Consider the following 20,617-nt stretch of genomic DNA (forward strand, 5'->3'; position numbering starts at 1 on the left):
TAATCTTCATGAGACAAACTTTCTGGGAAAATCTACGGGCTTGATTACATCTCCACCAAAGTCACATTTACAGAACTTCCCCTACCTCTGCAGCAGTTTCTCAATGCGATCTGAGACTCTGTCCCCCAGGCCATCATTCTGCCCCAAATAAGACAACTCACCACTCTCAACATTATGAATTTTAAGTCAGCAACACAAGCTCCCATGTGCTAAAGTCCCAGCTTGAGGGGCACGGCCCGAAGAGGGCTGAAGGGCATGTCAGGAGCAGCCCACACACAGGAACCTGTGAAGCCCAGGGCTCAGAGCACAATGGGGACTGGAGCCTGGCTGGCGGGGTGCCCAGCCTGGGGGCATCAGTGGCCACACCTCCCTGAGGAGCCTGGTCAGTACTTGGTTGGGAGACTTCAAATTCTGGAGGGTCAGGATTTTGCCAGCTTTCTCTTCTGCCCTCTTGTTTGTCACACTAACCTCAACTTCTCCTGCACAGGACCCCTTTTCTTTAGCTGCCATCAGGAGACATCCATCGGTGGAGTCCTGCTCAGGGTGGCAGGCGTGTGGGGTTTTGAGAGGCAGCAGGGCTGAGCTTCTGTCCATTGAGCTTGATGGTAGCTCAGGGGTGGTGGAGCGAGTTGAGGATCTGCAGGATAGCAAGATGCAATGCCCTGGACTGGAATGTATAAAATGATGGCAATTGTTATATCCTGTGTATTGTTCACAGTAAAAAAGATTGTGTCTCTAAGCTTCTTAATGCACTTAGAATGGGCAATTCTTAAGCAAAAGAGAGGAACCAACCCTTGGCTAAAACATGGGTGAGCCTCAAAAGCATGACACTAAGTGTGAGAAGCGAGCCAGAAATGTCCACTTGTGCAACTCCAATTATCTGAAATACACAGAACAGGCAAGCCCACCGATAAACAGCACCCAGGTGATTGTTGAGGGCTAGGGAAAGGGGAAGTGGCTGTTTAGTGAGTTTTTGATTTCTTTCTGAGGTAATGAAATGTTCTGAATTTATTGTGATGACAGTTGAGCAAATTTCTGTGTAAACTGAATCATTCCATTGTAAGCTTCTGAAAGGGTGAATTTTATGATGTACATTTTCTCTTTAAACATTAGCATGAAATTTTTTAGAAAGAACATGAAAGCATGACATCCTAAATTTGGTTCTCACGCTAATAATTTCTGCAGACACGAGCAAAGACCTCCTCCTCAAAGGAGAATGTGCGTGCATGCTCAGTCATGTTAGACTCTGCGATCTATGGACTGTAAACCTCCAGGCTCCTCTGTCCACAGAATTCTCCAGGCAAGCATACTGGATTCCGTTGCCGTTTTCTTCCCCCGGCACTCTTCCCAACTCAGGGATTGACCTCACATCCACATTGACAGGTGAATTCTTTGCCACTGGGGCACCCGCAAAGCTTCCGAATAGGAACAAGCAAGTTTATCCAGAACTTGTCCGTATAGCAGAGAAGTCAGCCACCACTACTCACCTAAGGCTGAAACACTGGGCACGCGTGGGAGTGGGGACGATTTCTGGTGAAACAACAGGCAGGCTTTCCAGGCTTGAAATTGTGATGAGCTGGAGGCAGGTTGACAGAGACGTGTTCCCACGTGATTGCTTGGGGGAACAGATTTGGCATTACATTTCCACTGTAAAGGGAAAGGCTGGAAAGGAGGAAGGTGTGAGGCACTGGTCTTGGGGCGTATTGCTGTAGAGGGTGGGATTTGGCTTCCTGGGTTGGTTGCTATAAGGCGTGGGCCTGTTTGGAGGGAGAGGATCAGCGGCTCCCAGGAAGGATTTAGAGAATTCTGAATCGTGGAACACGTCTTTCATGATCTTCAAATAGTGTGGACAAAGAAACTGTATTCAACGTTTTAAAAATTAACTGCAAAGTGATCACAGTGGGAACAAAGGCGATTTTCACTATTGTGAATTTTAGAATTTGGTTATATTGTTCTAGTGACTTAATGGAAACTATTCACTCATTTTTATTATGCTAAACACCACCGTGCGGCCTTCTGATCGACCTCGCGCAACAGCCACCACATGACGCACCACTGTTTGCGCACCTCACCTGGGGGACCTGGGTCGCAGACGGGCAAAGGTCCGCGCGAGCACCCAGCTTCAAGCACGGCCATTAGGCATCGCGTTGCCCGTCCCAGAGCACTCAGTGTCCCCGCGCACGGAAGCCAGATTCTGGGGAAGCCTCTGACGATCGGCCCCGCCAGGAGTTCAGTTGGGGTTCTCTTGACCGTCACTGTGTGGCGGAGGCAGGTCCCTGTCTCCCAACATCCGTTAGGCGCTTCCGACCCCCCAGCGGGATTGGCGGACGGGACGTGCGTGCCCCCCGCCAACCTGCGGTGTCCCCGTGGCCACCGCAGGGAGGAGACCTGCGGTGTTTCCCAAGTCAGGGTCAACACGACCTGCGGAGGGGTCCGCGGCGGCACCGTTCGGAGCCCTGTTTCCGCCGGACCTGAGAAGCGAACGTGGCCGCCTTTGAACAGCCGCGCCGGGGCGGCCCTAGGCCCCAAGGACGAAGAACGCACCCTGGGCCGCCCGTGGGCAGGGTCATCGCGGTCCCACAGGATGGAGAACGCGGAGGTTCGGGCTCGATTTCCGAGTCCTAGTTGCGCATTCGGGCCCGCCCCTCCCCCGGGAAAGATGTCAGAGATTGGGGATTAGGGTTAACTGGATCCACGGGTCAGAAACGCGGACACCCGGCGCGGTTGTTACATCTCCAGGCCACTTGTAAACGGAACACACTGGACAGTCTCAGGCGCCAACATCACATCGTACAACCACAGGCAGGTCTGCGAGCAGAAGAGCACCCAGGAGTGCTGATCGACCCAGTCAAGCAACCGGGAACTTCAGGGCGCCTCAACGGTCACCATCCTAAATAGCTCTGCAAGCACAATCTTCAGCGATAGCAGGAAACACCTAGGCCTCAGCAATGCCGGGACTTTCGCCGCCAGTGTTGCCGGCTCCTGGAACGCTTCCTCGCGCCTGGCTGCCAAGTCACAGCCCTTACAGAGGTCGCAGACGCTCCGAAGGGAAGTGTGATGCTTGAGTGCTCAGACGTGTCAGACTCGGCGACCACACGGACTATGTAGCCCACCAGGCTCCTCTGTCCGTGGGATTTCCCAGTCAAGAATCCTGGAGCGGGTTGCTATGCCCTCCTCCCGGGGATCTGCCCAACCCAGGGATCGAACTCACGTCTCTTCCATCTCCTGCACTGGCAGGCAGGGTCTTTACCACGAGCGCCACCAGAGGGAACGAACAATCTCAAAGCGGTAGTCTGGCGGCTCCGGACAGCCGGCTGGAACAGCCCCAGGGCGGATCCCTGTCACCGGCCTGCTGCGGAGGACACAGCCGCGCCGGCAAACGCCCTAGCTCTTCCTGGGCCGTCTGCCCTGGAGCGGCTCCCGGCTCCGCACAGCTCGCCGCGGGGACGCGCCGGGACCCTGGAGCGGGAGGGGAGGACGAGGAGAGGAAAAGAGCTCCCTGGGGCGCTTCCGCGGAGACGGGCTCCCTCGCGCGACTCCCGACGCGGAGGGGGCAACAAGGCGGACTTGAACTGCATGGACTGTAAAACTGCAACCATGAAAGTAATCGGAGAAATCTTTATGTATCATTCATACTGTGATTTCAGAATGGAGGCCTGGTAAAGTACTTTTTAAGTCTAGAACTCATCAAAGAAATGAACCATGAAATTGACTACAAACTGATCTTTACATATTTCGCAAAGACCCATGATAACAAACGGGTATCTGGGGAACACGTGTGGAAATTCATGTATAATAAAAAAAATTGAGATCAGCGTTACTTAATATAGAAGGAGAGCATTTGAAATTATAGCCATTAAGAGGAAGTAGGTAGTAAATTCTAGTACAACCACTCAAGACAATCGGCAATTTGCGTTTTGGTTATTAATGTTTTTTAAATGAGATAAATCTGCAGGTACTTGGAAGGGAGTTGGGAATGAACTATTCAACGAAAATAACAAGTTGTAGAACTCCCAATGGTGTTATTTTTCAAAAAATAGAACATTTATCATTTAAATAAATTTGGATGGAAAGACAAAGGAATTAAAATTGCTTAACCAATTTTAAAAAAAAACACAAAAATCAAGTCTTCCTTGTAACCTAGTCTCTGGAGTCAGAAAAGTGAACATCTCTAGAAATAAAGATGGGACACACCTCCTACTTTTCTGCCCTCTCCAACTACAGCCTCCAGATTGGCAACTGGCATCCCAGCCCCTCAATGTCTGTGCTCCTCCTGCACCCAGCACCAAGTGGGGTGGGAGGCAACCTGGACCCTACAGACCTGGGCTCAGGCCTCCTTCCTCGTCCTGGGTGCCCGCCACAACCCCCCCCCCCCAACCCACCCCAAGCCATTCACTCAGTTCCCCCGATCATTCCCCCCAGGGCCTCCTTCCTCGTCCTGGGTGTCCTCACCCCAGCCATTCACTCAGTACCCCCCCCCTCCACTCCCCGCCACAGATCGTTCCCCACAGGGGCTGCCGGCCCCACCCCAATGGGTGCAGCCTTCTCTCCATGAGCCTTGAGCAGTTTTCCCAATGGAAGGACGTTCTCTCCCACAGCAGGTGCCAACTAAGGGGACAACAGAACTCTGGCTCCTGGACACATGGTACACACTTTCTCCTCACATCTGATGAGGATGCCTGATCACAGTGGAGATGATACAGGCACCACCTCCTGACCCCAAGTTTAGTACAAACCTTCAGTAGTGCAGAGTTGTGGATATTGCATCAAGACCCCACTTTTTAATGACAACATTCCTGGATAACTAATAAGTAACATATAATATGTAGCTTTTATTTGAGTTTTTTTTTCTGTTCTAAGCACTTACCTGTTAGATCTTTCAATCACTCTACTCTCAGGAAGTAATGAACCTTACTCACACATGAAAATTGTGAGGTTCAAAAGGGGACATAATTTGTCCATAGTCAAAGCTGGTAAAGGGCAGAATGTGGCTCTTGCTTACCTTGTATTTAGTCTGTAGATTTAATTAATGTTGATATGGAGCAGAATATATTTATAAACTCACAAGTAAAAAATTTTATAATCATCAGTCAGTAAGTAGGAATTTATGATCTGTTGTTGGAGAATGTCCATGTTATTTCACCCCACCCCTCATGTGATGTTCCTTCATTCATGAAAGTCATTGTGTATTCAGAGTGTGCACATCTCTGATAAATCTGAAAGGCAAATGCCAAGTCAGCCCAAAGGAATATCAGACTTCAATTCAGCAGGCTTGCGATTTTGACACACACGGCTGCCCTTTCCTAGCACTGTCATCCTCAACCATCAGCTCTGGACATTTGGGGCATGGAGTGACCTGGACCAGAATGCCCAGCATGCTTTTAGGAATCAGTGACCTTTAAAGTGTGACTGTGAACTTTATCCGACAAGGATGGCCCTGCCAGGCCCCTCCCAGAGGAAGCTGCCTAAGGATGCGATGCTAGAGAACAGCGGTCATCTGCTCACCTGTTCATTGTGGGTGAGACTGTCAGCATTTATTTACTTACTAGAGAATCACCTAGAAGAGCTTCCCCAGAGCTCACTCCCCTCTACCCAGACACACACACTCTCCTACAGCACTTAGGACATGGAGGAAGAGATTCTGTTCGTTTGGTTATTTCATCTTGAGCATGTCAAGAGATTGTAGGCTTTCTGAAAACAATCATATGTCTTTCTTATTGCTCCATATAGAACACTCAGAGCAGTGCTGGGCACTCATTTCATGGGGGCATTAAATGGATAGAAACTTTCTGCTGTGCAAACCATGGTGGAATTCAACCTTACAAAGTTAAATAGAGCAGACATTATCCCTTTAAAATACAATTCTTGGAGTTGGGACTGAGTTATGTTACTGGATATTTTTTTAAAATAAAGTTCAGTCCACTATAGAACAGGTGATTCACAGTGGTCACAGGAAAGGGGAAAAGGAGATTCTGTCAGCCACCTTGGGCCTGGGTTTGAGCATGAGTAGACAGTTCCTGGACTTCTGAGCCCAGCGTCAGTGTCCTCCCTGCTCTGGGAAGGGGCTGGCAGTGTGTCCAGGGCTCAAGACGTCTTTTCCTGAGCTGCTCTTTACTGTTCACCTTGCCTCTCCTCCTGACGGGAACTTGAAGACCACACACAGATAACACAGAACTGCACATCCATGTACATTTTTCCACAGAGGGTTTTTGACTCTACATAGATGTGATTTCCTGGCTGGACCAGGAGAAGAGAGGTGGAGGGCAGAAAGGACTCTCAGAGTCCCAGGTCCAGGTGGATCCAGGCTCCTGGGTTCTGTGTGGAGAGGAGACTGCTCAGGGAGCAAACAGGACCAGTCACATCAGCTACAGAGTCTCTTCAGGAAAAGGTCTGAAAGCTCTGACATCTTGGCAGGCCAGTGCAGAAATAGCCCTTGGATAGTGTCCTAATTCTCTGAACACACTGATTTTGATTCTTCTTAGTGTATATTCTTTGGCTTCAGAAAGAGTTGTTTCTATTATTATTGGAGCTAAACATTCAAGTAGCCATGTTTATTTCAGGCTCTCACCTTTATTGACTTTCCTTGACATTAAACCCTCATTTTATTTTTTGTTCATTTTACCCTTAAAAATATTCTACATCAATGTTTCCATAGTGTATGTTCCATCAATGTTCCATATTGTATATCTAATCACTATTACATTCTCCCATTTCTGTGTTAAAAGCCAATACTTGACACATATGTACCTTAGCTTTGCAAACATTTCCAAAATTTTCCTTCCCCTAAGTCACTCTACTTATTTCTTTTCCCTCTTTTTTCAGGCATGGAAGGTAGACCTAGAAAGCATGGAAGGATACCCACACAGGATACCTTCAGGAAGGGCCCATTTATCTACAGGTCAATGGTAAGTTTCTTGAGGATGAAATCTGCTCATCACATTAGTGACCTGGTAATGGGATGAGTTAGGAATTCAGCACAATCTTCAGAAGAAAAAATAGGCCTGAGCATAAATGCCATCCAGTAGAAAGTTTTGAACAGTGTAAGGTTGGGGATAATATTGTCCTGAAGTCAAACTGTAACTTCAGCTTTAAGAGAAGGGTAATTGCCTCAGCATAGCTTGTATACATAATGTTTGAAAACTAAAGAAGACTTAAAACTCATTTAGAACATTAAGCATGTGAGAGACCACAAAAGAGAAAATGCTTATGCATTCAGCAAAGTAACACCACATGAAAACAAAACAAACGTGGAGAGTTTCCAAAGGAGACCATCACAGAGAGAGCGGACCGCTGTCAGTGCGCAGAGAAACAGTACCTGGATGTGCACGGGCAGTCTCTCAAGGCCTTTCCTCCCCGTGCAGGTTAGCAGAGGCTTCATATTGGAAAAGAGGCATGAATGGAACACATATGAGGACGCTTTCACATATAACAACGTCGACTCCACATGTATTAACTCATGCAGAAGAGAACCCCAATAAATGTTATGAATGTGGGAAAGAATTCAAGGAGAGCACTTGCTTTTATGTGCACCAAAAATTCAGATAAGAGAAAAACCCTATACTTGTTGCCAAGTTGGAAGAGCCTTTGGCCATTCTTTATTCATATTTTAACTAACAGAAGGTGAATTCTACTACAGAGTTCAACTGTTAACATGGGAAAGCTTCAGTCGATGCTCTAAACTTAGACAATATGAGAGAACTTGCCCTAGAGAGACCCCTACAAATGTTGTGAAGGAGGGAAATAACTCAGCTGGAGACTTGGCTGTGTATACACCAAAAATCACACTGTAGAGAAATCCTGAAAATGTAATGAATGTGTGAGATCCTTCATCAGAGGCCAACTTTTATTCCCACCTATAAGCCCCCACACAGGAGAGAAGACCTTTATCTGGAATGACCATGGAAGAGCTTTCAGTGAATCTTCATTCCTTCAAAGTCATGGACTCATTCACACTGGAGAGAAACCACATGAGTGTCATCTATGTGCAAAAGCATTAGATGAAGACATGACCTTAGTCATCATGTGAAAAGTCATGAATGGAGAAGAGCCTTTAGATGCCCCTCTCACATTTATATGCACAGAGAATGCAGGAAGAGACACCCTATGTCTGCAATCAATGAGGTAGATCCTCCAGCCAGAAGTTTTTTTTCTTAAACCACCAGGAAAGTCATGTGAAAATACACCCTGGCCCTGTTATCATGGTGGGATAACCTTCAGTAGGAGCTTCAGCCTTAGCACACACAGAGAACTCAGAGTGGACATTAATTCAGTTACTTTTGTTAGTTTAAAATTTTCATTTATTATCTCCTTCATAAATTTTAAAAAGCATAAATTAATTTCATCTTTAAACAAGGAGAATTGTGTGTACCTGGACAGGAAAATTCCAAGACCTGAGTCAGGCAGTACTTCATCTCCTATGTTAGAATTTTGTAGCCAAAGGATTTTCCCCAGAAGAACAGACAGATATCTTGGAACCAAAAAGTTAGAAGATCATTGCAGACTTGGAAAGTCCCATTTCTAGGTTCTGTTAGAACAGCAGGGGTAAATGTACTGATTCATGGAAAAGCACTGCCCTTAGAGATCCATTTGTAAGTCTACCCTCCAAAGATCCACTCTTTACCCAGATACTTTTCTTAGATGCCGAGAGAAAGATGAGCAGAGAGAGCGCATCCATTTTATAAGTTAAACCTGCAAAACACTTACTTAGGGAAAGAGTTGGGCTCCCTGTTTAGATCAATTGCATGTTCTTTGTTGAGCAAAACACCCATTTTAGCACTGAGGTAAAATTAAGACTGCTGGGTGAAAGCATGGTTTGCTCATAGGCCTATAAGGCACACATAGTAGTTGCATTAAAGTCAAGTTCACTCCATGTATAAGTCAAAATGACTTTTCCATATCTTAACATGTCAACATTTCCTTTATCATTATCTTTCAGAAAAAAATGAAGAGGGTGTCTTAATAACTAAATATGAGAGAAGGCCTTTGGACAAGCACAGAAGTTTACTGAGGAGATGATGTCATGGGAACAATTTTTATTTTTAGAATTTATTCTAGATGGAAGAGTCTGAGTTGATGGGCCTGAGATGGAGATCCAGATATGAGTCATGCAGGGTCCATATTTCTGCTAGAGATGCTGCTGAGCCATAGGTAGACAGCCCTCTGTGAACAATTCCTTTTTAACCTGGCAGAGCACTTGCAACGTTCGTGCAAACAGGTGAGGGGACCTTTGATACTCAGGAGGAACTGGGTTATTGAAAGAAGAGCCCCCAGTGCCTGTCTGACTGAGAGAGGACAGTGGTGACGGTCATCCAAGGGGAGATGCCAAAATCCTGCGACACTGGGGGGTTACATTGTCCTTTGGTGTTGCTTCACTGTTCTGCACTGTAGCTGCTCCTTCTTAGATTTATTTTCTGTTAAAAAAAAATATGAAGAATCAAGGAAAGTCAGGGAAAGTGGAGTAGGTACTCTTGGCCCCAGAGCCACTTTCTGAAGAAAAAAAAAATCAATTATTTCAGTGCCTGAGATGACATTTGGAACCTCTGGTATAATTACCATTAAATATCTAGTTTCTGTGTACTGAGAGTGACCTCCTTCCCATATGTGCACATTAAAGCAGGTGAACTGGCTCATGTGCGGCCCACGTCACAGCAGCAGGAAGTGCAGGAGTGGAATCACAGGGTGAATGACCAGATACGGGGCTCATGTGTGGCCCACATAACAGCAGCAGGAAGTGCAGGAGTGGAATCACAGGGTGAATGACCAGATACGGGGCTCATGTGTGGCCCATGTAACAGCAGCAGGAAGTGCAGGAGAGGAATCACAGGGTGAATGACCAGATACGAGGCTCATGTGCGGCCCACATCACAGCAGCAGGAAGTGCAGGAGAGGAATCACAGGGTGAATGACAGGGTGAATGACCAGATACGGGGCTCATGTGTGGCCCATGTAACAGCAGCAGGAAGTGCAGGAGCTGAATCACCTGGCCTGTTTATTGGCTTTTGACGGGCGAGCAACCAGACCCCACACTCGGTCTTTTGTAACAGATTTTGGCCCCCAGGACGGGGCTGCCTGCTGCTGGTTCCTGTGCTTTCACGGCACCTGGCTTACCTGGGTTTTCTAGGGGAGATCTATGGCCATGACAGTGTATGAGCCTGCTTGTGGTTAGCTAGCCCCTAGTAGGGGATATGGGACGTGTTCCTAGCAGCTATCAAAACCATTTGTTTTGAGAATCCTCTCTGTTTCTCCCCTTCTTGGCACTGGCTGCCAACTTGTGCTTTTCATTGGCGGAATGGAAACTTGCATCTAGGAGGAGCTGACAAGCTCCAGGAGTGGGTAAGTCCACTGCGCACTGGTGTGCACACAGCGACCTTCCCATGTGTGAGTGTTAGTGCTATGTGGGCATTCTTGCCAGTTGGTTCTGATGTGTGTCTGATGTTGAGGATCATTTGTGAGCACGGACTGCTATTTAGGCATTTTTACCAGTTGGTTCTGACTCCTGGCTAACAGAGCAGGATGGCTGCAGCCCTCAGCAGGTGGCCATTGCTCTGTCTCATTATGCTGCTCCCTGTTACTAGGCAACAGGTCTTGCGCAGCCATTGGTCGGCGCCTCAGTAGGCCCCACCCAGAAGCAACCAACTGTCGACGAGTGTTAGTTGTCCTGCTCAACTATTGGTCAGCACCACAGCGGGCCCTGCCTACTGGTAACTGTCAGTGAGGGACCACTGGGGAAGCGATTCAGCCAGGGGTCAGTGGGGTCCTGGTCACCCAGTGGAGAGTGAGGTAAGAGGCAGACTCAGGCCTTCGCCGGGAGGCCCTCCAGATTCCCCAGCCTTCGGTCCGTGGGTGAGTGGAGGGCCCAGGGAACAGACTGGGCCTCCATCCTGCAGGGCTCCAGAGGCCTCATAAGGCCTCCACTGGCCTTGGTCCAGCCCTTGAGGCAGCGGTGAACCTCTCCCTCACCCCTGTCTCTGTGACCTAATAGCAGTGGCCGTCCGTATGAGTCACAGTTTGTGGGACCGGGTCTCCCCATTTGGGCAGCTGAGGAGACTGAGGGTCAGTTGAGTTGGGTGCCTGGCTCTTTCAGGGATGATAGCAGAGCAAGCCTTGGAAACCTGGACTTGAAGGAGCTGCCAACTGAGATCTGCTTCCTCTCAACCAGGACTGGGACCTTGGACGGTGAAAGGTGTGCCTTGGGACCTTGCCCTTTCTTGTCAGGACAGAGAGTAACATTCATCTGTAGAGACTTACAGGAACATCATTACCAGACCTCAGAAACAAACGTTCTGACCCCGAGAAGTCTGCAACAACTAACCACACCCATCCCTCAATTTTTGCTTTTAAGGGGGCTTGCTGAAAGGTTTCATTAATGTTGGAGTTCTTAGGGCATGAGCGACCCATCTCCTTGTATGGATGTGTAGTAAGCCTTTCTCTGTTCCAAGCTCATTATAATGTTTAGAATTGATAGGCGTCACTGTGTGCCTGGCACATGGGCTTGTGAACTCAGTAACATAACTACCCGTGAGGACTGTTTGTGTCAGGGAAATGTTCCTTTGGGACTCTGTACTGGTCACCCTCGGAGAAGGTTTGTGACTCATCTGTCACTCAGTGTGTGAGACTGTATTCCATTTGCGTGATTGGTATTCTTGCTGCCTTATGCAAAATGACAACTCATTAGGGTGCAATTAAGCAAAATTTTAGCTACAAAATTATAACTAAGACAAAGAAAGATGACTATTATTATTATTATTTTGAATAACGTATGGCAGCAGCAGATAGTGAAGGACAGGGAATCCGGGCATGCTGCAGTCTGTGGGGTCACAAAGAGTCGGACACAACTGAATGACTGAGCAACAAAAAAATGGCAACATTATTTTTTAAGCTTCAGGGAAAATTGGTTAAGATGAAACTCTTGAAAGTCACAAAAACTGATTCTTTTTGTATGTGCAGTTAGGGAAAGCTAGCTTGATAAAACAGTTTTCCTGGCTCCTGAGAAAACAAAAATATGCCTAGGAGAAAGCTTGAAGTTAACTCTTATCAAGTCCTTGAAATACAAACACAGTCCACTTTGCCTGTGACTTTGGTCTTTGGTTAATTGGGTAAAACTTCAAGCTAAAAAAAAAAAAAGAAAAAGAAAAAGGAAAGAAGCCTTTCAAGAATAAGTATGTAAATTCGGCTATTCTATTATCCATAAACTGATTAGTTTAATTGCAATGGCTGATTCATAAAATGTAAAAAGATGAAAGAATGAGATCTCTGTCTGAATGTTTGTGTGTCTCAGCACGTGTGTTTGTCTTTGTATTATATTGCTGAGATTAATTTGTAAAGAAGCTCTATTTAATTGTCCTTAAAAATATGGTCACTTACGAGTCAAAGAAATCTAAATTTACTTCCTTTTGTCTTGTAAGACTAGAGGGAAATTAAAGATGTTTTGGTTTATTAAACCTGTATGTTGTACTACTGAAGAAAAATTATGCTATGAAAAGCATGTATGTTTTTAAGGGTTATAGAGTATGTTCTTGAGTTTGCCAATCAAAAAATGCTGGTATAATATTTGACTCACTTAGTTTCATTAAGGCTTCAAGGAGTAAAAATTGTGATATGTAAAAATAATAAGGGAAAGATTTCTGTGTGTAAAACAAGTAGGATATGTGTTGTTGTGGAAGAGAAGATATTTTTGTTGAAGAAAAATGATAGTTTTTTCCTACAGTTCTTTGTTTTTTGACCAAGAAATACAGGACAAATTTGTTTGGATCTAAAAAATAATAAAAGGTTTGTGAAAAAGAAACTTAGAGAAAAGATTTTTGTATGTTGTCAGGATTAATGTTAGACTGAATTTAATTAGATATATAAATTTTGTTATTAACAGTAAACTGATGCAAGACTGAATTTGTTCTTTTTCTCTGTTAAGAAAACAAAGTTCTCCTGGAATATTGATCTGACTTTGGTAACAGAGACTTCTGATGGAAAGTACTTGTTTGGTTTCTAGTTTTGACCCTAATGTACAGGATGGAAAAGTTGTCCAGTGAAGTTGTCGCAAAGTATAGCTACTCATGGTGTGCAGCACTGCTGGCTCTAAGTTTGCTGCTTAAAGCACATGTGTGTTGTTTGTGTGACGACTGGGGATAGACGATAAAACATATGGCCTATAAAACATTCCCCCATTAACATAACTCTGAGCCTGTTCGTGATGTCTGATTAGTTTCTTCCCACTGGACAACTGGGCAAATATATAAACAAAAAAGAGGCCTAGCGCCGAGGGACACGGATCGACTAGAGCAGCCAGAGAGCCGCTCTGGCAACGTTGGAAAATGTATTGATTATCAGTGCTCCCTATGGAAGGAATTACAGCTAAAAGGGGAAACGATGGAAGAGATTTTCATATATTGAGGCATGGGGAAGTCATTTTGGCCTATACATCATGTAATACAAACTTCAGGTTAACCAAAACAGCCTGTTTGTGGCCTATTTAACATTCACTGCACATCTGCTTTAATCACTAAGACAATAATACAAAGAGGCATTTTGATTATTATCCTCATTGTAATAAATCTAGTAATTTTTAAATATTTGGGTACTATGAAAGTGTATTATCTTTCTTGCTCTGTACTGGTCCCTTGTCAAGATTGAGGAGTATCAAAGCAAAGTGAAAGCGAAGTCGCTCAGTCGTGTCCGACTCTTTTCGACCCCATGGACGGTAGCCTACCAGGCTCCGCGGTCCATGGGATTTTCCAGGCAAGAATACTGGAGTGGGCTGCCATTTCCTTCTCCAGGGGATCTTCCCAACCCAGGTATCAAACCCGGGTCTCCTGCATTGCAAACAGATGCTTTACCGTCTGAGCCATCAAAGCAAAGGGAAGATTCAAACGGAGCAGGCCCTATGGTCCTTGCCCCTCAGCTCGCCTCTCCCCCCACCCCCGCCCCACCCTGCTGCCACCCACCATGCCCTTTGCCTGCCTTTTGTCTATGGAAAAAGTTTAATCAAAAAATAAGTTTAACCAGAGAAGTGAGAAACGCCGAAGCCAAGGAAAACAGCCAAAGGAGACTAAATAGTAATAATGTAGTCATTAAGCACAGTCAAGCATCTTTAATTCTTTCTTTCTCAAGGGCTATAGATAATATTCTGAGCCACGTCCTGTGAGCTGTCTTACAGACACTAGACCATCAGGTGGAGAAATTAACTGCATGATGACCAGACTATATCCAAGATATGAGCTTCCACAATTCCGAGAATCAGCTGCAAAGAAACGGGAACAGATGGACCCTGGAACTGAAGGTTCAGTTCAGTCGCTCTGTCGTGTCCAACTCTTTGTGACCCCTTGCACCACATCACGCCAGGCCTCACTATCCATCACCAACTGCCAGAGTCTACCCAAACCCATGTCCATTGACTCAGTGATGCCAGCCAACCATCTCATCCTCTGTTGTCCCCTTCTCCTCCTGCCCTCAGTCTTTCCTAGAACCAGGGTCTTTTCAAATGAGTCAGCTCTTCACATCAGGTGGCCAAAGTATCGGGGTTTCAGCTTCAACATCAGTCCTTCCAATGAAAACCCAGGACTGATCTCCTTTAGGATGGACTGGTTGGATCTCCTTGCAGTCCAAGGGACTCTCAAGAGTCTTCTCCAACACCACACTTCAAAAGCACCAATTCTTCAGCGCTCAGCTTTCTTTATGTTCTAACTCTCACATCCATACATGACTACTGGAAAAATCATAGCCTTGACTAGATGGATCTTTGTTGACAGAGTACTGTCTCTGCTTTTTAATATGCTGTCTACGTTGGTAATAATTTTCCTTCCAAGGTGTGTCTTTTAATTTCATGGCTGCAATCATCATCTGCAATGATTTTGGAGCCCCCCAAAAATAAAGTCAGCCACTGTTTCCACTGTGTTTCCCCATCTATTTGCCATGAAGTGATTGGAAAAGATGTCATGATTTCAGATTTGTGAATGTTGAGCTTTAAGCCAGCTTTTCCACTCTCCTCCTTTACTGTCATCTGCTGCTGCTACTGCTAAGTCGCTTCAGTCGTGTCTGACTCTGCGCGACCCCATAGATGGCAGCCCACCAGGCTCCCCCATCCCTGGGATTCTCCAGGCAAGAACACTGGAGTGGGTTGCCATTTCCTTCTCCAATGCATGAAAGTGAAAAGTGAAAGTGAAGTCTCTCAGTCGTGTCTGGCTCTTAGCGACCCCATGGACTGCAGCCCACCAGGCTCCTCCATCCATGGGATTTTCTAGGCAACAGTACTGGAGTGGGGTGCCATTGCCTTCTCCATTCACTGTCATCAAGAGGCTCTTTAGTTCCTCTTCACTTTTTGCCATAAGGGTGGTGTCATCTGCATATCTGAGGTTATTGATGTTTCCCCCCGGCAATCTTGGTTCCAGCTTGTGCTTCCTCGAGCCCAGCATTTCTCATGATGTACTCTGCATATAAGTTAAATAAGCAGAGTGACAGTATACAGCCTTGACGTACTCCTTTTCCTATTTGGAACCAGTCTGTTGTTACATGTCCAGTTCTAACTGTTGCTTCCTGACCTGCATACTGGTTTCTCAAGAGGCAGGTCAGGTGGTCTGGTATTCCCATCTCCTTCAGAATTTTCCACGGTGTATTGTGATCCACAAAGTCAAAGGCTTTTGCATAGTCAATAAAGCAGAAATAGATGTTTTCCTGAAACTCTCTTGCTTTTTCAATGATCCAGCAGGTCTTGGCAATTTGATCTCTGGTTCCTCTGCCTTTTCTAAAACCAGCTTGAACATCTGGAAGTTCATGGTTCATGTATTGCTGAAGCCTAACTTGGAGAATGTTGAGCATTACTTTACCTAGCGTGTGAGATGAGTGCAATTGTTCAGTAGTTTGAGGATTCTTTGGCATTGCCTTTCTTTGGGATGGGAATGAAAACAGACCTTTTCCAGTCCTGTGGCCACTGCTGAATTTTTCAAATTTGCTGGCATATTGAGTGCAGCACTTTCACAGCATCATCTTTCAGGATTTGAAATAGCTTAACTGGAATTCCATCACCTCCACTAGCTTTGTTCATAGTGATGCTTTCTAAGGCCCACTTGACTTCACATTTCAGGATGTCTGGCTCTAGATGAGTGTGAGTGATCACACCATTGTGATTATCTGGGTCATGAAGACCTTTTTTTGGTACAGTTCTCCTGTGTATTCTTGCCACCTCTTAATATCTTCTGCTTCTGTGAGGTCCATACCATTTCTGTCATTTATTGAGCCCATCATTGCGTGAATGTTCCCTTGGTATCTTTAATTTTCTTGTGATCTCTAGTCTTTCCCATTCTATTGTTTTCCTCTATTTCTTTGCATTAATCACTTCAGTATTCTTGCCTTGAGAACCCCATGAACCATATGAAAAGACAAAAAGATAGGACACTGAAAGATGAACTCCCCAGGTCGGTAGGTGCCCAATATGCTACTGGAGATCAGTGGGGAAATAACTCCAGAAAGAATGAAGGGATGGAGCCAAAGCAAAAACAACACTCAGTTGTGGATGGGACCAGTGATAGAAGCAAGGTCCGATGCTGTAAAGAGCAGTATCGCATAGGAACCTGGAACGGTAGGTCCATGAATCAAGGAAATTGGAAGTGGTCAAACAGGAAATGGCAAGAGTGAACATCGACATTCTAGGAATCAGCGAACTAAGATGGACTGGAATGGGTGAATTTAACTCAGATGACCACTATATCTACTATTGTGGGCAGGAATCCCTTAGAAGAAATGGAGTAGCCATCATGGTCAACAAAAAAGTCTGAAATGCAGTACTTGGATGCAATCTCAAAAATGACAGAATGATCTCTGTTCGTTTCCAAGGCAAACCATTAAATATCACAGTAATCCAAGTCTATGCCCTGACCAGTAATGCTGAAGAAGCTGAAGTTGAACGGTTCTATGAAGACCTACAAGACCTTTTAGAACTAACACCCCCAAAAGATGTCCTTTTCATTTTAGGGGACTGGAATGCAAAAGTAGGAATTCAAGAAACACTTGGAGTGACAGGCAAATTTGGCCTTGGAGTACAGACTGAAGCAGGGCAAAGACTCATAGAGTTCTGCCAAGAGAATGCACTGGTCATAGCAAACACTCTCTTCCAACAACACAAGAGAAGACTCTACACATCAACATCACCAGATGGTCAACACCAAAATCAGATTGATTATATTCTTTGCAGCCAAAGATGGAAAAGCTCCGTCAGCAAAAACAAGACTGGGAGTGGACCGTGGCTCAGAATATGAACTCCTTATTGCCAAATTCAGACTTAAATTGAAGGAAGTGGGGAAAACCACTAGACCATTCAGGTATGACCTAAATCAAATCCCTTATTACTATATAGTGGAAATGAGAAATAGATTTAAGGGACGAGATCTGATAGACAAAGTGCCTGATGAACTATGGATGAAGGTTAATGACATTGTACAGGAGACAGGAATCAAGACTGTCTCCAAGAAAAAGAAATGCAGAAAAGCAAAATGGCTGTCTGAGGAGGCCTTACAAATAGCTGCGAAAAGAAGAGAAATGAAAAGCAAAGGAGAAAAGGAAAGATATACCCATTTGAATGCAGAGTTCCAAAGAATAGCAAGGAGACATAAGAAAGCCTTCCTCAGCGATCAATGCAAAGAAATAGAGGGACTGAAGGTCAACCCTAAAACAACTAAGATGTTCCTGCTCAGACCACTGTTGGCCAATTTGAAGATGACTGTCAGAGATGACTGTGCTCTGTCTATAAAAGCTGTTGTCCCCTGCCTGCTGTGGGGTGTGTGTGTGTTGGGGGTGGGGGACTTGTGTGTCAGTCTTTAGACAAATGTCTGCCCTCCGCCCCCAATTGCCAGATCTTGAAATAGAGCAAACTTTCCTTTTCACCAAACTGGCCTGTTTGTTGGCTTTTGAGTGGTGAGCAGCTGGACCCCACATACTCTTTTGGTAACAATTTTTTCTTAGATGAAAGAAGGCAACAGGTAGATTCCATCCCCAGCACAAGAATAATTGTAATTCTGGTGTCTTAGCTTTGATTTTAACGAAGATTACTGAGAGTAATGTAACCAGCTTTATATTTACCCAAAAAGGTTTATTTCAAATAAATTTAGTGGTAAAATTCACTAAAAAATTAGCTGCTTATTTAATAAATCTCTAATCATATAGTGTTAAGAAAATACTACTAGTTCTTTAGTCAGGGCTGACAACATTTTCTAAAAGGCAAATAGTAAATATTTAAGATTTTACCACACGACCTGTGTTGCATATACTTATTTTTGTTATTGTAGGAGAAAAACAGCCACAGATAAAAGATAAATCAAGGAGCATGGCTGTGAGCCAAAGATATTTTATTTATAGACACTGAGATCTGACTGTCATATAATTCTTATGCCTCATGAAATAATTTTTTTAATTTAAAATTATGAAAACGCTTACTAGCTTGCAGGCCCTTAACACAGGCTGTGGCCAGAATCTGAGCCTTGGGATGCGGGAAACCATGGCGTGTTCCAGAGAGCAATAGTGGAACTGCCCTCTTAGAGACCAACGTTAACCCAACTGCACTAGACACACGACGGACATCGGAAAACTCGACACAAAAGCAACACAGAACACAAAACCAACTGTACTAGACACACGACGGACATCGGAAAACTCGGAACAAAAGCGACACAGAACACAAACCAACTGCACTAGACACACGACGGACATCGGGAAACTCGACACAAAAGCGACACAGAACACAAACCATGAAGAGCTGCCCAAGGTGTGGAGGAGTCAGGTCCCGCCCAGGACGCCCAGCCTCCGTGCATGCACAGTGCCTTCATGTTGGTGTCCCGAGCAGCCAGCAGTGCATGAGGCTGCTCTGTCCACATGCCCCCTGTCCTGCCACATGCAGGGCACCCATTAGTTGTGAGCAGCATTACTAGTTGAGCACAGTTCATCACCAAGTCACCACTACCTACCGTGTCTCCTGGAGGGAGAGAAGCCACCTTTGCATCCTCAGCCCTGTGCAGAGCTGTTATTCCAGCTCCTGTCCACCATGTGGTAGCTTGTTCAGGGTGCCAAGATCCATCCCAGAGCTAATCAGGGCTCGAGTCCTCAGAGGAATCCACACCATCCTTGCAACCCTCCAGGGAAGTGACCCTGCACCCACAGGAAGTGCAACTTCAGATCTCGGGGTGTCAGCTGGGTAAGGGGGGCAAGCATGGCAAAGGCATAGTGCATAGCTCTGCATGGATGAAACCCGCAGTCTTTGCTAATTGGAGTGATATTATATTAAAATTTTTTGTGTCTAAATATGAATAGGAAATTATGTCCCAGTCTTAATTTGTATAGATAGTTTTCTCTTTTTAACTTTTTACTTACTGTATTTTTTATTTCAACTTTCCAGTTTATCTTGCCAATTTTTCTGCAAGGATGTTCACTCTATTACAGATTTTTAGATGCTATTTATTAGGAATATCAGATTTCTTCCACATATATTATAAATAGCATTCTGAGTTGACAGTTATCTTTAAAGAAAGGTAATACCCAAGAATGTTCAAACTACCGCACAGTTGCACTCATCTCACACCATAGCAAAGTAATGCTCAAAATTCTCCAAGCCAGGCTTCAGCAGTACATGAACCTAGAACTACCAGATGTTCAAGCTGGATTTAGAAAAGGCAGAGGAACCAGAGATCCAATTGCCAGCATCTCTCTCAAAAAGCAAGAGTTCCAGTAAAACATCCACTTCTGCTTTATAGACTACACCAGAGCCTTTGACTGTGTGGATCACAGCAAACTGTGCAACGTTCCTCAAGAGATGGGAAAACCAGACCCCCTGACATGCCCGCTGAGAAACTGTTGCGGCCTGGAGGAGCAGAGGCCAGAACCTGCCCCGGGGCCGTCCTAGCAGGCATGCAGATGGACATCCCTAGGGCGGGGTGTGCTCCCTGCTCCGCTTCACTGCCTGCCCTGCGTCCATCTCCAGGGAGACAAAGCAAGATATTCCTGGTTAACAGCAGAGCCTGCACTAATCAAACCCACCAGTGTAGCTATTCCCTAATTGTCTCATGTGACTTCTACCAATAAAAGTGCGGCTAAAAGGAGCCATTTTGTCTTCCTGCCATGGAGAGCAGGAGGGCCCCCTGACTCCCCGCTTGCCAAATTATATGTGTTTATCTTTTCATTACCCACCCCCCAGCCCCCATTTCAGGTCTTTCTCATCTGCTGTGCTGGACATGGCCAGAAATCTGTATGCAGCTCAAGAAGCAACAGTTACAACCAGACATGGAACAATGGACTGCTTCCAAATAGGAAAAGGAGTACGTCAAGGCTGTATATTGTCACTCTGCTTATTTAACTTATATGCAGAGTACATCATGAGAAAGGCAGAGCTGAGGAAGCACAAGCTGGAACCAAGATTGCTGGGAGAAATATCAATCACCTCAGATATGCAGATGACACCACCCTTTTGGCAGAAAGTGAAGAGGAACTAAAAAGCCTCTTGATGAAGGTGAAGGTGGAGAGTGAAAAAGTTGGCTTAAAGCTCAACATTCAGAAAAGGAAGATCATGGCATCCGGTCCCATCACTTCATGGGAAATAGATGGGGAAACAGTGGACACAGTGTCAGACTTTATTTTTCTGGGCTCC

General features: G+C 45.4%; 1 long non-coding RNA gene across 1 annotated transcript; it reads left to right on the forward strand.

Annotated features, from left to right (window-relative positions):
- The first annotated feature begins 8,286 nt into the window (after positions 1 to 8,286).
- LOC147347891 (uncharacterized) lies at positions 8,287 to 20,134 on the forward strand. Its single transcript, XR_015152922.1, has 2 exons — positions 8,287 to 10,779; positions 11,159 to 20,134. It is a non-coding gene; the product is annotated as an uncharacterized LOC147347891 (long non-coding RNA).
- The last annotated feature ends 483 nt before the right edge of the window (positions 20,135 to 20,617 follow it).

This window comes from Bos grunniens, chromosome 23, assembly GCF_055505025.1.
Source record: "Bos grunniens cultivar Pamir isolate PY7600 chromosome 23, Bosgru_T2T1.0, whole genome shotgun sequence".
Classification (NCBI taxonomy): Eukaryota; Metazoa; Chordata; class Mammalia; order Artiodactyla; family Bovidae; genus Bos; species Bos grunniens.